At 43.8% G+C, this 15,270-nt stretch overlaps 1 long non-coding RNA gene across 1 annotated transcript in view; it reads right to left on the reverse strand.

The window, feature by feature from the left end:
• Positions 1 to 297: 297 nt before the first annotated feature.
• Positions 298 to 15,270, reverse strand: part of LOC103003139 (uncharacterized) — a 204,048-nt gene continuing 189,075 nt past the window's right edge. Inside the window, exon 5 of the long non-coding RNA XR_449624.2 lies at positions 298 to 380. This is a non-coding gene — a long non-coding RNA (uncharacterized LOC103003139). The remainder of the gene's footprint in view (positions 381 to 15,270) is intronic.

A 15,270-nucleotide genomic window follows, 5' to 3' on the forward strand; every position in this document is an offset into this window, starting at 1 on the left:
TGTGTGGCACCCAGCCACCAGTCCTTGAAAGGAGAGCGCGTGAGGGCTGCACCTAGCAGGGGATGTTGCCATGGGGCTGCTACAGCCCCGCCCTTTGACTGGATCCATCTTGCTTCCATCTGCCCTCAGTAACACATGAACGTGGGCTCCAGCACGCTCGGGAGTCTTCTCCGTCCTCATCCCAAACTATTCACTCCGACTCATTTCGTGCCTCACATCCCAGCCTACTCCACTCCCCCTCAGTCCCTGATCCTATGGTCGCATCATCCTCTGGTGGCCCCAGAAGTCCCCTCGTACCTGACACTCGGCTCCGTTTCTCCTGCATCCTCCTTTGGCTGCTTCCTGCATCACAATTCAGCCGTTCCCTCCGGTTGTGCTTCCTTGGAGGGTTAAATGAGATAACTTACATTAGCACTGAGCCCAATGCCTGGACGTAATAAACTTTCAGTAACTGTGAGTGCCTGTGATGGTGGGACCAAACACTATGTAGTGATTGGAGTCACTCGGACTTGGATTCAAATGTTTGCGCTGTCTTTTGACTAGCCTCTGTCTCCTTTCCCTGACTAACCTTGTGACCTTGGGCAAATCACCAAACCTCTCTGAGTCTCAGTTTCCTTTTCTGGAAAATAGGAACAATGATAACACTTTGCTTGTAGCGTGGCTGAAAAATTAAATGAGAAAATACACGTGAAGCGCTTAGCACAATGCCAGTCAGAGAGTAAAGGACCAATAAACAGTATCATCACGATTAATGGCATTAGTAATTGCATAGTTGCCATGGTTACAGGAATTCTGCCGGGAAAATTGCAGATCCAGGGTCCCGTAATTCAGCAAAGACCCTTATGAGTAACACTTTCAATAGTCTTCCCTGGCCGGAAGAGCAGTAGCTAGACTTTTTTAGAATTCAAGACCAAAACATCAAGTGAATTCAGCCCCTTGGAACACAGAGGAGGAGGAAGGATAAAACAGCAGGAGTGGGCTTGTGAAATGCAGGATGCATTCATTGGGCAAGGTATAACACAATCAGACACTGAAGGATTTTCTGGCAGAGGCGTTATAGAAGGAAAACGAGGTTTCATTTAATTAATGAATTAATTAATCAATTAAACTTATATTGCCAGTTTTTTGGAATCTAAAGATAAATAAGACCATTCTCGTAACTTCCAATATGACTGGGGACATATTTCCCTAATGAGCTCAACTAATACAATATAAAATGAGCTACATAGTTGGAGAATAGAGAAAGGGGCGTCAGATATTGACGGGCGAAGGCATACGTTTAAAATGTTTTGATTTTAAAGATTTGATAAACACATTCCCAGGAACACATTTATACTGCATTTATAATGCTTTGTCTCGCATGGTCTTGTCCACGGAAGCATCAAGTTTCCAGCTAATTGCAGGATAAATCCAAGCTTAAGGAGATTCCATCAACAATACTCCCTGTTGACTGAACACGCTGCTCTCCCAGGCAGCTCCACCTCTCACCGCCTGCAGACACTCTGTATACATCTGTGATTTCACCTTTACTCGTGACTGATTGACCTAGAAAACTCTCCTCTCCCCTATCCTTTTGGTCCTCAGGAAATATTTACAGATCATTCGATGGTGGCTCCTGGAAGAGATAACAGATGGCTGGAAAACTCACCAGCAGGATTAGCAGATCTGAGTCACCAGTTTTTTTTCTACTCCTTGCATGCTTTCGAAAAAAACATTTCCCGATTCTTTCTGTTTAGACAATGTGGTCACCATCACATCCCTGGTTAGATGGGCCTAGCCTTTAGAAGGCCCATCCCCTGAGCTAAGGTCTAAGTAAGGACACACAGGCTGGACTGAGCACCCTGGCCCATCCTGCCACAGGTTTGGGTGCTGTGGCACCCAAAGAGACCGTGCTGCACTGCCCTCCTGAATTACACAGTCCCAGTTTTTTCCAAGCCTGGCTTCTTGTAAGATGTCCTTATTATCATACTTTGGGTCAGAGAGACTTGGCAGAGATGATTGGAAGCCAAGAGACAAAGGAATTTCAGCCCTCAATGTGGTCCAGATCCCAAAAGGCCAAGGTCAACAATGAGGGCAACAGGAGAGATGGGAGAGAGGTGCTGTCGGATTGAGGCTGGTGTCCATCCCAGGGCCCCCGCACCCACTCCTCTGCTGCTGACATGCCTCAGCTGCCTCCTTCTCCAGGGAGAGGGCCTCGCTAAACAGGTGACATCCACTCTGAAGATGAGGGTGGGGAGGGGAGGAGAGCCAGAACGTCGTGACTGCTGGGCACAGAGATGCGGGGCTGTAAGTCCAGTTCCAGAGCTCCCGACACCAGGCTGAAGCCCACCCCTTGCTCCAGCTTCCTTCCCCTGCCCTAACCTACTTACTCCTTCCTCCCAAGAACATTCCCTCAATACATTGCTTTCACAAGAATCCTTATCTTAGGATCCACTTCTAGAGAATTCTCACTACGACAGGCACCGAACAGCTAAGGACCAAATCTGGGGTCAAAGTTGAAGATACATTTTTAGGAAAATAATTTAATTGCAGGTGTCACGTGTGTCATGGAGTAAGAATCGCTAGAATTGCTAGTGTTTTTCTGGACTTTTCCTGACCACGGCATCAAGAGCCACTCTTCTGGGGCACAGGCTCAAAGGGCCAATGTGAGGTCTGCCCTGGGTTGATAAAATGTTTAAGTTGGACTGAACAAAGATGGAAACAAATTACAAGTGGCTCATTGTTCCATCATCCAAAACAAAACAAAACAAACTGCTATGAGCCTTTTGGTGTATTTCTTTTGAGATTTTTACTGCACACAATTTTAATTACATTCCATGTATAATTTAGTGGTGATTTTTCACTTGATGTTAAACGTAAGCATTTTTACTAAGTTATTAAACTGTCTCATGCTCCCTATTTTAGTAGCTGCATACTATACTATCATTGTGGGTATCACAATTTACTTAAAGATTGCCTTATAATTGGCCAGTTATGCAGAAAGCTTTAACTGTATTTAGTAGTACGCCTTTAGAATAGATTCCCATAAGTGAAATTACTGGGTCAAAAACATGCATATTTTTAGGCTTATAAGACATATTTATTTCCCCAAGGATTGTATATATTTACCATTTCACCAATAATACATGTATTTATTACACCCTACTACGTCCCACCGTAAGTATAATTTAAATTTTGTTTTCTAATGTCATAGGAAAGTAACATTTCAGTGTCATTTAAATTTCTATTTCATTGTTTGCATATAAAGTTGGATATTTTCCCACGTTATGTTTACTTATAAGCATCTTTCTGTCAGTGTTTTAGTTGGGCCCTTTGGCTATCTAGCTTTTAGGATCATACATTCTTCTTTTCAATGTAGATGAACTCTATATGCTCCAAAGATATTAACATTTTTGTCATATGTCTTACAAATATTTTCTCCCATTTCTCTTGTTCTTCATTTTCTAGTATTCCCTTTAAACATGCGGACATATTATACTTTTGTTCACTCAAATCTATTGATATTTTCCTTTGTGATTTATTGCTATTGTTTTTAAACTTAGTAACAGAACCATCTTGGGTTTCAAAAGACGATAGACACCAAAATGTGAACAGCTGTTGATTTTCTCGGGATTAAAGAATGGTTGATTGTTCTTTTTTCCCTCTTTTTCTTATATTTTCTAAGTATTCTGTAATGAATTGATTTTTCTGTAATGAGAGAAACTTTAATGTATTTCCTAACATTTCTTTTTTTTAACATTAAGTTTATTTTAGGAAGAGCTGAATTTTTTGAATTCTCCAGAGATTTTGTCATTGGCAATGTTGAAATTAGCAATTGCTATGTGACAAATCAGCCTAAAACCCAGTAGCTTAAAACCACAGTCACGTATTATTATACTTTGTGTGTCTGTGGGTCGTCTGGGGGTGGGATGATCTTGGCTGGGCTCTCTCATGTGTCTGCAGGTGGCCTGGCGGGCTCCGTGGAGCAGAGTTTGCTGCTAAGCTGGGGCAGCTCTGCTCCTCGTGTCTCTCATACCCCTCCTGGGACCCAGCCAGCTCAGGCATGTTCTTCACCTGGCAGTGGTAGAAGCTCAAGGGCTAATTTAAACACACAAGGCCCCTGAAGATGTAGGTCCACCTTCCTTTCTCCCCCATTCGTTTAACCAGGTCACCGGGGATAGAGAAATATACTCTGTCTTTATTGGAGAGGCTCCAAAGTCACACGAAGGAAGAATAAAGAATTGGACTCAATAATGCAATCAGTCTATTATAGGTAAGAATAGATTTTTATCTCTTTACTTATATTTACAAAGAGATGTCTATTTACATCTGGCTTGGCTTATCAATAAGAAATTGTCTTTTTTCTTTCAAATGGTATATTACAAATTGATAGAGGATCTTCCTTAAATATTGCACAAAGGGAAACATCCAGTTCCAGACCAAGTAATTAAGGAAAATAAAGCAGCTTCTTGTTCAGACATCAGACTCCAAGGACCTTGGCGAAGGCGCGAGATGGAAAAGCAAGCTGGGGGTCTCCAAATGCCCCATTTATGAATAAGCACCCACTGGGGCATCTCAGCACAGAAACAAATGGGCCCTAGGGAAAGGCTTTCTTTTGTGCCTTCGGACTCTGAACAGCCGTCAAGAGCCGTGGGGTCTGATCACAGCAAGTAAATTGGAACCGGCAGGTGCAGTGACAAAGGCAATTCCTATGAGAGGCCTATTTACACTGATGTCAGATGCCTGAGATGGCAGGTGTGCACAAACAAAAGCGAGACACGCAGGAAGCTCCGCCCATGTCACCAGTGTCCTAGTTTGGACCAGGTTTAATGGAGACATTGTCTTTCTCATCCCCGTGGGGACCTGCTGGCTAGGGGACCATCATAAGAGTGGCTAAGATGGCAATGTTAATATTCCTGGACATTCACAAAGCACCTCATAGTTTCTAAAGGCCTTTCATAAGCTTCATTTCATGTAAGTCTCACAATAACCATTCAAAAATATATAGTAATGTTTATTCTCTTTTATATTGAAGGAAATGTAGTTTAACTATCATAAGCCAGATGAAAAAACAGTTTGAGTCACAATAGTTTAAATACTTTGTAAGTCCCTTTTGTGGTAAATAAAGAAGCAACGTGTCTGTGGTCCAAGAATTATCATCAAGCAAATGTAACTTCCTTGAGATATTGCCAGCAATGGACTTCAGGATGTGAAGTCAGATGAGGCCAGAGGCAGGAGGAGGGGATCCCAAGAGAGCCCTAGGATCCCTACTTTTCTGAAGGAGCATCTGGGGCCCATGCCTGGGGCCGAGGAGTGAGAGAAACAGACAGACCTGACTTCATGGCCTGGCCACTCTCTTCTCTTCAAAGCTCTCACTCAGACCTGAGGTCAAAGGTCTAATTGTATTTCTTGCTGATCCTTTCAGAATACTAATGGGCTACTTAAAGAGCTTGCTGGCTAAAAGCCCTACTGCTTTTAGAAAGGGGGAGCTTTTAAAGAAGAGGGTTTTGTTAAGTGGGTGCTCTGGAATTTTCCATTTATACGAAAAGGGTGTTTGATACTCAAGAGGGTATTTGTCATTTGGGGGAAAGGTTAAGTCAATTATTTTGTCTGGAGATGAAAAAGATGGAGCGTCCGTCAGCTTAATAACAGACTTCAGGTCTATGAGAAGCAGTTTTGGGGAAGATGGCGGCCACCTGTCTATCCTCTCCAAAGCGGAAGAAGAATCGGGCTTTCGTCGAGGGAAGAAGATCTAAGTGAGGCCAATGGAAAAGCTGTTGCGCTGCAGCACTGAGCGCCCATGCTTCTGTAGATTATCAGTAGAATCCCTCCAGTGGAAGCTCATGAGGAAGGGAGATTGGCTGGTGAGCCTTAGATGCTTTTCTTTGGTTTCCTGACTCTGAGATTTGCTGCTGGGAGATAAAATTGGGACAGTAAAAGCCAAGGAGTGCTGAGACCTAGATATAGGTCTTGATTCCTGTTTACTTCTTGAGTATAAGATACTTAATTTTCCTGGACCTCCACTTCCATCTGTGTAATTGGATTCCTCTTATCCACACGACTCTCCTCTGGTAGCTTTATGAAGATGGACTCGGATAATGTATGTCAAAGTTCACTTCAAACCACACGTCACTGAGCAAGTGAAAGATACTATTTTTCCTGGAATAAATGCTGATTATTTTTCAAGTCTAGTGAACACTTAAAATTTTCCTTCCTGCTTTGGAGAAAGTTGCCAGATGGTTTTGGACCCAACCTTGAATTAACGGGCCAATTATTTTCCTTTAGCTCTCAGGCCTCTTCCTGCATGCTCAGCCTTGAACAAGTCCTGTTTGCCACCAGCTGCTCACAGAGTTGTGCCTTTTAAGGGTGAGGAGGCCTCAAACAGCATCTTCTAAACCAGTTTCCAACCATGTTGGTTTCCCTTTTATGGGTGGTCCTTGCATGCCCCTGGGAATGGGGAAACTCACTATCTCATTCTTTTTTTTTTTTCTTAAAGACACCAATTGTACTTGAACATTTGTTTTTTTTTTTTAATTAATTAATTTATTTTTGGCTGTGCTGGGTCTTCATTTCTGTGCGAGGGCTTTCCCTAGTTGTGGCAAGCGGGGACCACTCTCCATTGCAGTGCGCGGGCCTCTCACTATCGCAGCCTCTCTTGTTGTGGAGCACAAGCTCCAGACGCGCAGGCTCAGTAGTTGTGGCTCACGGGCCTAGTTGCTCCGCGGCATGTGGGATCTTCCGGGACCAGGGCTCGAACCCGTGTCCCCTGCATTGGCAGGCAGATTCTCAACCACTGCGCCACCAGGGAAGCCCACTATCTCATTCTTAAAGTTGTTCCACTTTAAAAATTTTCAGATAGTTAACAATCCATTTTTCTTTATATGAAGCCCAAATCTATTTCCCTGCAGCAGAGCTCAAAAACTGAGACACTTAACAGAAGCAGGTAAGATAAATGAATGAGACGGGGCTGGTAAAGACAAGGGGTCATGGACGATGACGATTAACTGGAAAAGAGGTGCCCTTCAAAAGCAGATTGCTGCTCCTCCACACCAGTAGGTGATTTCTACTGGACGCTGCAGGAATGTGGGTCCAGACTTGCCAGACCTGGAGCTTCGTTTGGGGCTGGGGTAGCTTAACTCGTGTGGAGTGTCCAAAGCGTCCCACTGGAAGGCAGGCTGTACTTGTTAAATATCAAAACTACAAACTGAATTTGCAGCTTAATGACTTTAATACATTTTCAGTTCTCAGCAAAGAGGAGTAAGGTGTAGACATCTCCCCCCACGGGGTGCCTCTCCTCCACCCCAAGTGCAGAACCTAGGGCGGCAGCCCCAAGTACTCACCCAAAGGATGGTGTTTCCAGATCCCTTGAATTTTTAAGAGACGATGGAAATTTTATTTTTACATCCATTTTCAAGGTTTTGAAGTTAGCTTTATGTTAAACATTTCATAAAGGCTGTATGAACCAGACAAGATATTCTTGGGCAGGTGAATGTGGCCCACGGACCACCAGCCTGCAACCTCTGCTGTCACAGAGCTGCCACCCTCCGTCTTAGTTCTACCCTTGGTGACCAGATGGAAACAGTCCATTCCCAGCTCTGTAAGACAGGCCTTCAGAGATTCAAAGTCATCTCTATAGCCTCTCTAGGTATTTTCATCACCAGAGTAAAAATCATCAGCAAATTTTTATTTCCCTTTTTGTCAAAATTTCCATCCACATCACCGTCTCCTTGGACCCAGGATCCTTCAACCTAGACTATTAGAAGAAATTAGTAGTCATCCACTTATGTCCATATTTGTAAGGTACCACTTGCTCAAGACCAGATTCAAATCGCATGATCCAGTTGTTTGTTTGGCCTTAAATTACCCCTTCTGATTTGGGGGATGGAATCTCTGGACACATACCTTCAGGGCTTAATTTGCTTAACAATGTCATTGATGACAGAGCAGGAACATCAGTGGAGCAACTGATCTTTTAAAAAATGAGAATTAGAAAATGTTAGACCTGAAAGAGAATTTAAGCATCATAGAGTTAGCCCAAAGGTGGCAAATCAGTTTCACGTGAAGCCAACTCCAATGGCTAGCTAGGGACTCCCCGGAGTGATGCATTGAGAAAGCTTCTGAAGAATCCTAGAGAAAGACCAGGAAAAGGCAAGAGAGAAATGGTCACATGGGTGTCACTTATTTGCCATTCCTGTTATTTTGCAGGTTAGGAGACTGAGGCCAAGAGCAATAATTTGACGATGAAATTGAAGCCAAACTCCAGCTGGGACCCTCATCCCCTGATTCCTCGGTTCTCTGTCTCCTAGTGCAGTCATTTCTAGACTATGTTTCATGAAGCCCTATGGATGCTCTACAGTGAGGTGCCTCAGGGGTCTCTAGAGGGTGGAGGCTGGTCCACTTGGGCTCCTAGACTCCCATGTCCACTTCAGCCAACAAACAACTCCTCTTCCTCTTCTCCTTTCGAGCTTTTGCTTAAGAATTTGTTTGAAAAAAAGTTCATCGGTTAAAGAAACATTAAATGCATCAGTGCATTTTATTATGTGATTCCCCATCTTTTGTAATGGACTTATTAGTTAATTAATCAATTCAGTTGTCTTTTATTCAGCAATTACTACTTGGAAATCACTCTGCTAGGCAGTACTGGGAATTAAAGAGAGGAGTCCCCTCTTCAAGTGTTTACAATCTGATTGGAAGCCAGACATATGAATAATCATCTATTGTAAAATGATGGGAGAGTAAATTGTATAATTAGTTGCATTGAGAGCATAGAAAGAGCAGTTATAACCTGGTTGCTGGGAGTCAAGGAATGCTTCATGGAGGAGGCAGCCTTTGAACTTGGCCTTGAAGGATGAGTATCTTTGAAGGAATCTAAGGACCATAGGCTTGAGATGGAAGAAACCTTAAGGATCTTGACAATGCAACCTCTTATTTAATGGAGGAGTCCGCTGACATCCAGAAAGGAGAAATGATTTGTCTACATTGATTGTGGGCCTCTGGAGCCCGGTAAAATGGCACTTGCAGGATGGAGGAACTGCATGAATAAAAGAGCGGAATGAAGGTAGCGAGGTGCACAGTGAGACTGGGTGATAGCACTATTGCACTGGAGTTTATGGAACCCGAGGACTTCCTGGAGCTCAGCTTTGATTCACAAGGTGGTATTTTCTCATGCCTGTCACACACTCTGCTTGAATTTGCCCTTACGACATATTAATGCTATGGACCTATCTGTATTCTGAATTTACTTAGTAACTTAAAACCACCTCCACTAACAGGTTGGCCAATAAATCTTATCTTAATAGGAATTCTTATAAGATACAGCCAAGTTTTATAAATAATAAAAACTGTGGCAGATGTTGTTAGTTGGCCCAAAGAGCCCTTCCTTACCACAATCGCTCCTGCTGTCTTCATCTAGAGAAATGGGCAAAGGTACATAGTCCCTTGACCAGCCTCTATGGTAGTTAGGGTTGACAACATGACCTAGTTCTGGCAAGCGGCACAGGAAGAGAAGTTGGCTAGGAGTTTCCACTTGAATTAAAATCATGAAGTCTAGCCCTTTGACTCTTTCCCTGCTGGTGCGATGATGTAAAGCCTGGAGCAGCAGTTACTATCTTGTGACCATGAGGCGACAGCCACAAGATGAAAAGCAAAGAACTAAGGAACTATCTATCTTTAGACATTCTATTATTGAGAAAATGATATACTATTTGTTTAGGCCACTGTATTTATCAGGACCGTGTATGCTATAAGTATAAATACAAATATAAATATAAATGCTGTAAAAACAACTCTGTAAATCTCAGTGTCTTAATACAACCATGGTTGATATCTTGCGCAAATGAAATCCAATGAGGCTTTTCTTAGTTGGGTTGTTCTTCAGTTGGTACCTCAGGAATTCAGGCTCCTTCCAGCTTGGTATGCTACCACCTTCAGCTTGTGGCCTCCAAAGTCATTGCTGAAGGGGATGAGAATGTGGGTAAACCCTCCCTAACCTTCTTGGCTGGAAAGTGATACCCATCTTTCAGGTCATATTCCAATGGCTTATAGGTAGAAATATGGCTCCAGCTCAATGCAAGGCAACTGAGAAATGAAGTCCCTGTCTAGAAAGCTGCTTAACAACTCTTTACTATGGAAGGGAAATCCAAATCTTTAATGGTCAGCTAGCTCTCTCTGCCACAATTACTCTTAGTAGATTTTTCTATTACTTGCAGCCAAATAATTCCTAATGTAATAACATAATATAGCATTTATTGCATTTACTCAGTCAACATTTATAGGGTCCAAACTTCTTCATTTAGAGCAGTTGGCTCAGAATTAGGTGGCCTTCATAGTAGATGGAAGCCACTTTCCTTACTCTTTTATTAGGGAGATAAAGAGTTATACAGGAACCAGTCATCTATGGTTGTCAGCAATATTTTGAAAATGTACATAGTGGCATCTTGTGTGGACTTGGTAACAATGTGGTTGTTAAGGGAATTCAAAGGAAGAGGAATCTCGATATGAATAAGCATTCTCCAGGGAAGGTTTCTTGGGAAAGGCCCATTAGAAAACAAGGGCAATACTTTGCACTTTCCATAAGACTTTGCTTTTTCAAAACAAATGTATCATTCCATATAATTATTCATCCCATAAACATTATCATTCATTCCGTAGACAAGCACGATAGGGGTGGCAGATACTGGGTTAAGGATTATAGATATAAAACAAATTAAGTTATAATCCCTGCCCTTGAAACACTCAAAGTATAAGATGAGAGACACATAAACCAAGAGTTTCTCTGCTTGCTAAAACCATGAGAGCACAGAGGATGGAATGGGAGAGGGGAAGGCATTTAAAAAAAAAAAAAAAAAGGAACTTGGTAAAATGGGCCTTGGAGGAAGTTTAGGAAATTTTCAGAGATGGAAGGAAGAGAAGGAATTTTCAGAAAAAGGAAAAGGAAGGAATTTCTTAACAAAGGCACAGAGGTGTGCAGATTCATGGTAAGCTCAGGGAATTGTGAGTAGTCCACACTGGGAGTGTACTGGGGAAGAGTAGGAATGGTAGGAAGTCACATTTGAAAGGCAGCCTGGGCCATATGATGAGGACCTTAAATGTTGTGTTCAAGCTGCAAGTTTCAGCTGCAAGTTACAAGACACACGATGAAGGCGTTTAGGTAACTTGCACAAGAGGACTTGAGAAAGGTAAACTCAGAGTTGGTTCAGCAGCTCAATGATGGTCATTAAGGTGTTCACATTATTTTGTTTTTTCTTTCTAAGAATGCCAGTGACGTGTCCTAGGGTGAACAACTGTCCCAGTTATCCTGGGACTGAGGGGTTTCCCAGGAGATGGGACTTTTAGTGCTAAAAGTGGGAAAATCCCAGGCAACCGGGGATAAGTTAGTTATCTTAACATCTCTCCTCTCAGTCACAAGATGGCTGCCATAGCCCCAAGTGTCACACAGAAAATGGGCCATCTTTTCACACGATTCTCTCTGATCAAGAAGAAAATAGTCTTTCACTAAAGCCCCAGTCAACTTTCCTTTATATCTCCCTGACCAGAACTGGGTCACTTGTCTACTTTAGTCCAAAGAGAAATGAGATGACCATAGTTGTCTTAGAACAATCGTAGTTTATCCCCTTGGTTTAAATACATTGTAACCAGACCTCAAATTGGATTTTGCTGGTATGGAGGAGGAGAAGAATGGCTTGTGGGTGGGCAACTCACAGTGTATGCCATAAATGCCATGCTGAAGATTTTGGACTTCATCCTGAAAGCGGCAGGATATCATCAAACATTTTTAAGCAGAAAGCAATAGGCTATCACTTATATTTTAAACTTAGAAGCAATCTCATAACTGGATTAGAAGGCATTTGGGAACAAGACTGAGAGTAGAGAGACTTGTGAGCAGGTTACCTCAATAATCCAGAAGTGAGATGGTAAGATTTGAACGATTATAGATGTGCAAGCGAAGTGACGGATTTGAAAGAAGAGAGCAGACATTCATCTCACATGATGTGACTGAAAACCCTGCGTGATGCACAGGTCGGCTGTGATTGTTCTTGGTTGTGAATGAGAAAACAGTGGCACAGAGGTTAGAGGTGACATGTCCAAGTTGCTCTCGGATGCCAAACACCTCCCACCTAACAAAGCTAAACTCCTGTGCTACCGGAGTGGGGTTTCTCCCATTGCTTAGCTCTCAGACAGGATCAACACCAGCTGGCTGGCTCTCTTGGGGCCCCCGCTCTACCTGGTGCCAGGTGGGTGTCAGACTGGGCAGAAAGCCCTCATTCTTTGTAGTTAGACAGCTTCGTCGATGGTGACTGTAGCAGGATGTGTTGACTAATCAAATCTACCTCCGCTGAGACGAGCAGTCATGCAGCCTTGAGAGAACGAACACGAGGTTGGCAATGTCAGTTCCAAGATTGGCCTCCCACTCCCACGAATAGTCTTGCATTATCTTATGCATGGTTTGCATGTGAAATTAGCTCATTTCCCAAAGAAAACTAACCTATGGGAAATCTAGTTTTTTGGGGGTGATGCATTCTCCCTGATAAGCCATTAAAAGGGCTGTGAGGGAGACCTTTGGTGAATGATGGCTTTCGTGGCATTGCTAAATAAAAAAAAGAGTTGTCTGTGTCATTAGCCCCCTAATACTCTCCTTAGGTCTTATCTAGTATGGCAATTATACATTCATAAATGTGATTTCTAAGTTTTTGTCTGACTGCCCATGAGGGTAAGAGCGATGCCCAGTTTGTTCACCATGCTAAGTAGCACATGCTACTTGGCACATAGTATATGCTCAATAAATATTTGCTGAATTAATTTTTTTATTAAATGACTACTCCATGTCAGTTGTTTTGCGTACATCATCTCTTCGAAGCCTTCCCCAAATCCCCATAACATAGATAATGAAAATGAGATTATTTCTCTTTTCTAGATAATGAAACTGAGATTCAGTGAGTAAACTGAGGTCGTGTATTTAGAGAGTGGGAGAGCTGGGTCTCGAATTCTAGGCTGTCCCCAGATCCCATGCTCTTTTTCCTCTAAATGCTACTTGGATTTTCATTTCAGGTAATGGTTTTCCTCAATACAGAGAAACTCAGTGTTGGTTTAGGTCCACCCCTCACTTTATACATGAGAGGCTGTAGGCCCAGAGAGGTCAAGCATCTTGGCCAAGTTAAATTAGTGCTCAAGTGAAATCTAGCTCACTGTTGTTTTCAATTGGACCTTGAAGTTCCTTTAAGATAAGGCAGCCATTAATTCAGAAAGAGCCAGAGCCTGTGGGTTGGATTTGACCTATCTCTATAGCCTTGCTGAATGTCTGCATAGCAGAAAGGCATGAAAATCTCATCAAGTACAAGTTTCAAAATCTACACGGTTGTTTTCTGGTTCTCAGCTTTAACTGGCACAGGCTGCTTTTTGACTGAAGGAAAGGCCAGCCTCAAGCTTTTGGAAAGCCACTGCAAGTTTGCTGTTGAAAACTTCCAGGTTTGGATGTAATCTACACTCTGGTAAAGTACTTAAGCTAATAAAGGTCTAACGCGTCTTGCAGACTCCTTCCAAGCGCCTCGCTGGCTCAGTGTGCACATGCCCACAGGAGAACACCGTGTCCTTAGCGGGGACAGCCTCAGACATGTGATTCTGTCTGGGGCACTGCACAGAAGCCGGGACCCTTGGCACTCACCCACCCCTGTCCCTTCCTGCCATCTTCCTCCCCAACACCCAAGTCTCTTCATCAAAATTTGATTGGCATGTCCCTGAATTTCAGCTGGGGAAGTGTATTACCTGCACGAGATTAAGCTTGCAATTCAGCTGATGGCACTGGGAAAACCCTAGGTTCAGCCATCTATCTGCTCATTCTCTACCTCCTGAGCTGAGCCACGCCTCCATGCCAGGTGCTGGGCCAGGCCGACCGTGCCGGACAATGTGAGTGACACCTACCCGGTAGCTCCCGCCCGCGGGGTGCTCACCACTGAGCCGGGGAAGGAGTCACATCATTAGACCCAGCGTGGCCTTGGGTCATGTGTGACTCACTGGACTTTGTCCTTCTCTGTGGCCTGGTGCTGTCCTCCAGCTAGAAAGATGACTGCCCCAATCCACACGTGACAACTCCCAGGGGACAAGCGAGCGGCTCTCTCAGTAGCTCTCCCTTACAAGCAAAAGTTTTCCATTCCCAGAAGCCTCAACAAAATATGTCCTCAGATCTCATTGGCCCAACTTGGGACACGGTTTCATTTCTGAGCCAATCCCAGAGGCTGAGAGATAGTATAAGATGATTGACACAGACTTAATTTCCTCAAAAAAAAAAACACAAATCTTTTCCTTGCAACCAAAAAAGCCAGAACTTGCTAGTAAAAGCCATTTTCATTTTCAGATTTCTGCCAGGGCATTTATTCAATTGATCTTCCACCACCCCCACTTTCTTCTCCTCCTCCCCCCTCCCCTCCCTCTCCCTCTCCCCCTCCCCTTCCCCTTCCTCTCCCCCTCCTCCTCCTCCTTCTCCTTCTTCTTCCCCTTCTTCTTCTTCTCTTTCTCCTTCTCCTCCTTCTCCTTCTCCTTCTCCTCCTTCTTCATCTGGAAGGTGGATGTTTTAAACAAATCAGTCATGAAGGAAAGAGAATCCATGACAACTGAGTGATAGATTTCTTGCTGCTAGAATTTCGAAATTTCTCATTTCCATTCCAGTGTGGACTTCACCCTGAAGGCAGTGGGATGTCATCAAACATTTATAAACAGAAGGTGATATATAGGGTCTCACTTACATTCCAATGACTCATGTGGGTCAAATCTAACCCACATGAAGCCAGAGTAATGGAGACACCCTCAGGGGAGAGCAGTCTGAATCCACGTAAGAAGGATTGTCTTGAATAGGCCTGCCTGCCAGACCTGGGCGTGTGGGCTGACCCAGGCTTGCCAAAAGGTACCACCCTCTTGGCCAACCGCCCCCTCCCCGGGCCCAGCAGCCTCCTCCAATGGCACCATTAGAGACCCGCACAGCGCGATGGAAGGGACGGCCACAGGTAACGCTTCTGTGCCAAAAGGAAAGGGGATACTTCTCTTACACTTTTCAGGGGATTTTTAAGGAGCCAAGTAGGGTTTGACGATCTCTGGCCAGGGCAGGCCAGAGGCTGTGCAGGGGATTCAGACCCTTGGGAGAAACTTCTCCCTCATGTCCCTACCCCACCTCTCAGCCTGTTCTCTCCACACCCACATCTATCTCAGTGAGCTTCTGAGCGCTGTACTCATTATAGCAAACGTTCCTAATGAGAGGACTCGCCCAACTATGTTTTCTTAGCTAGGCCACCTGTCGGGATA

The sequence above is a fragment of the Balaenoptera acutorostrata genome, chromosome 11 (assembly GCF_949987535.1).
Source record: "Balaenoptera acutorostrata chromosome 11, mBalAcu1.1, whole genome shotgun sequence".
Classification (NCBI taxonomy): Eukaryota; Metazoa; Chordata; class Mammalia; order Artiodactyla; family Balaenopteridae; genus Balaenoptera; species Balaenoptera acutorostrata.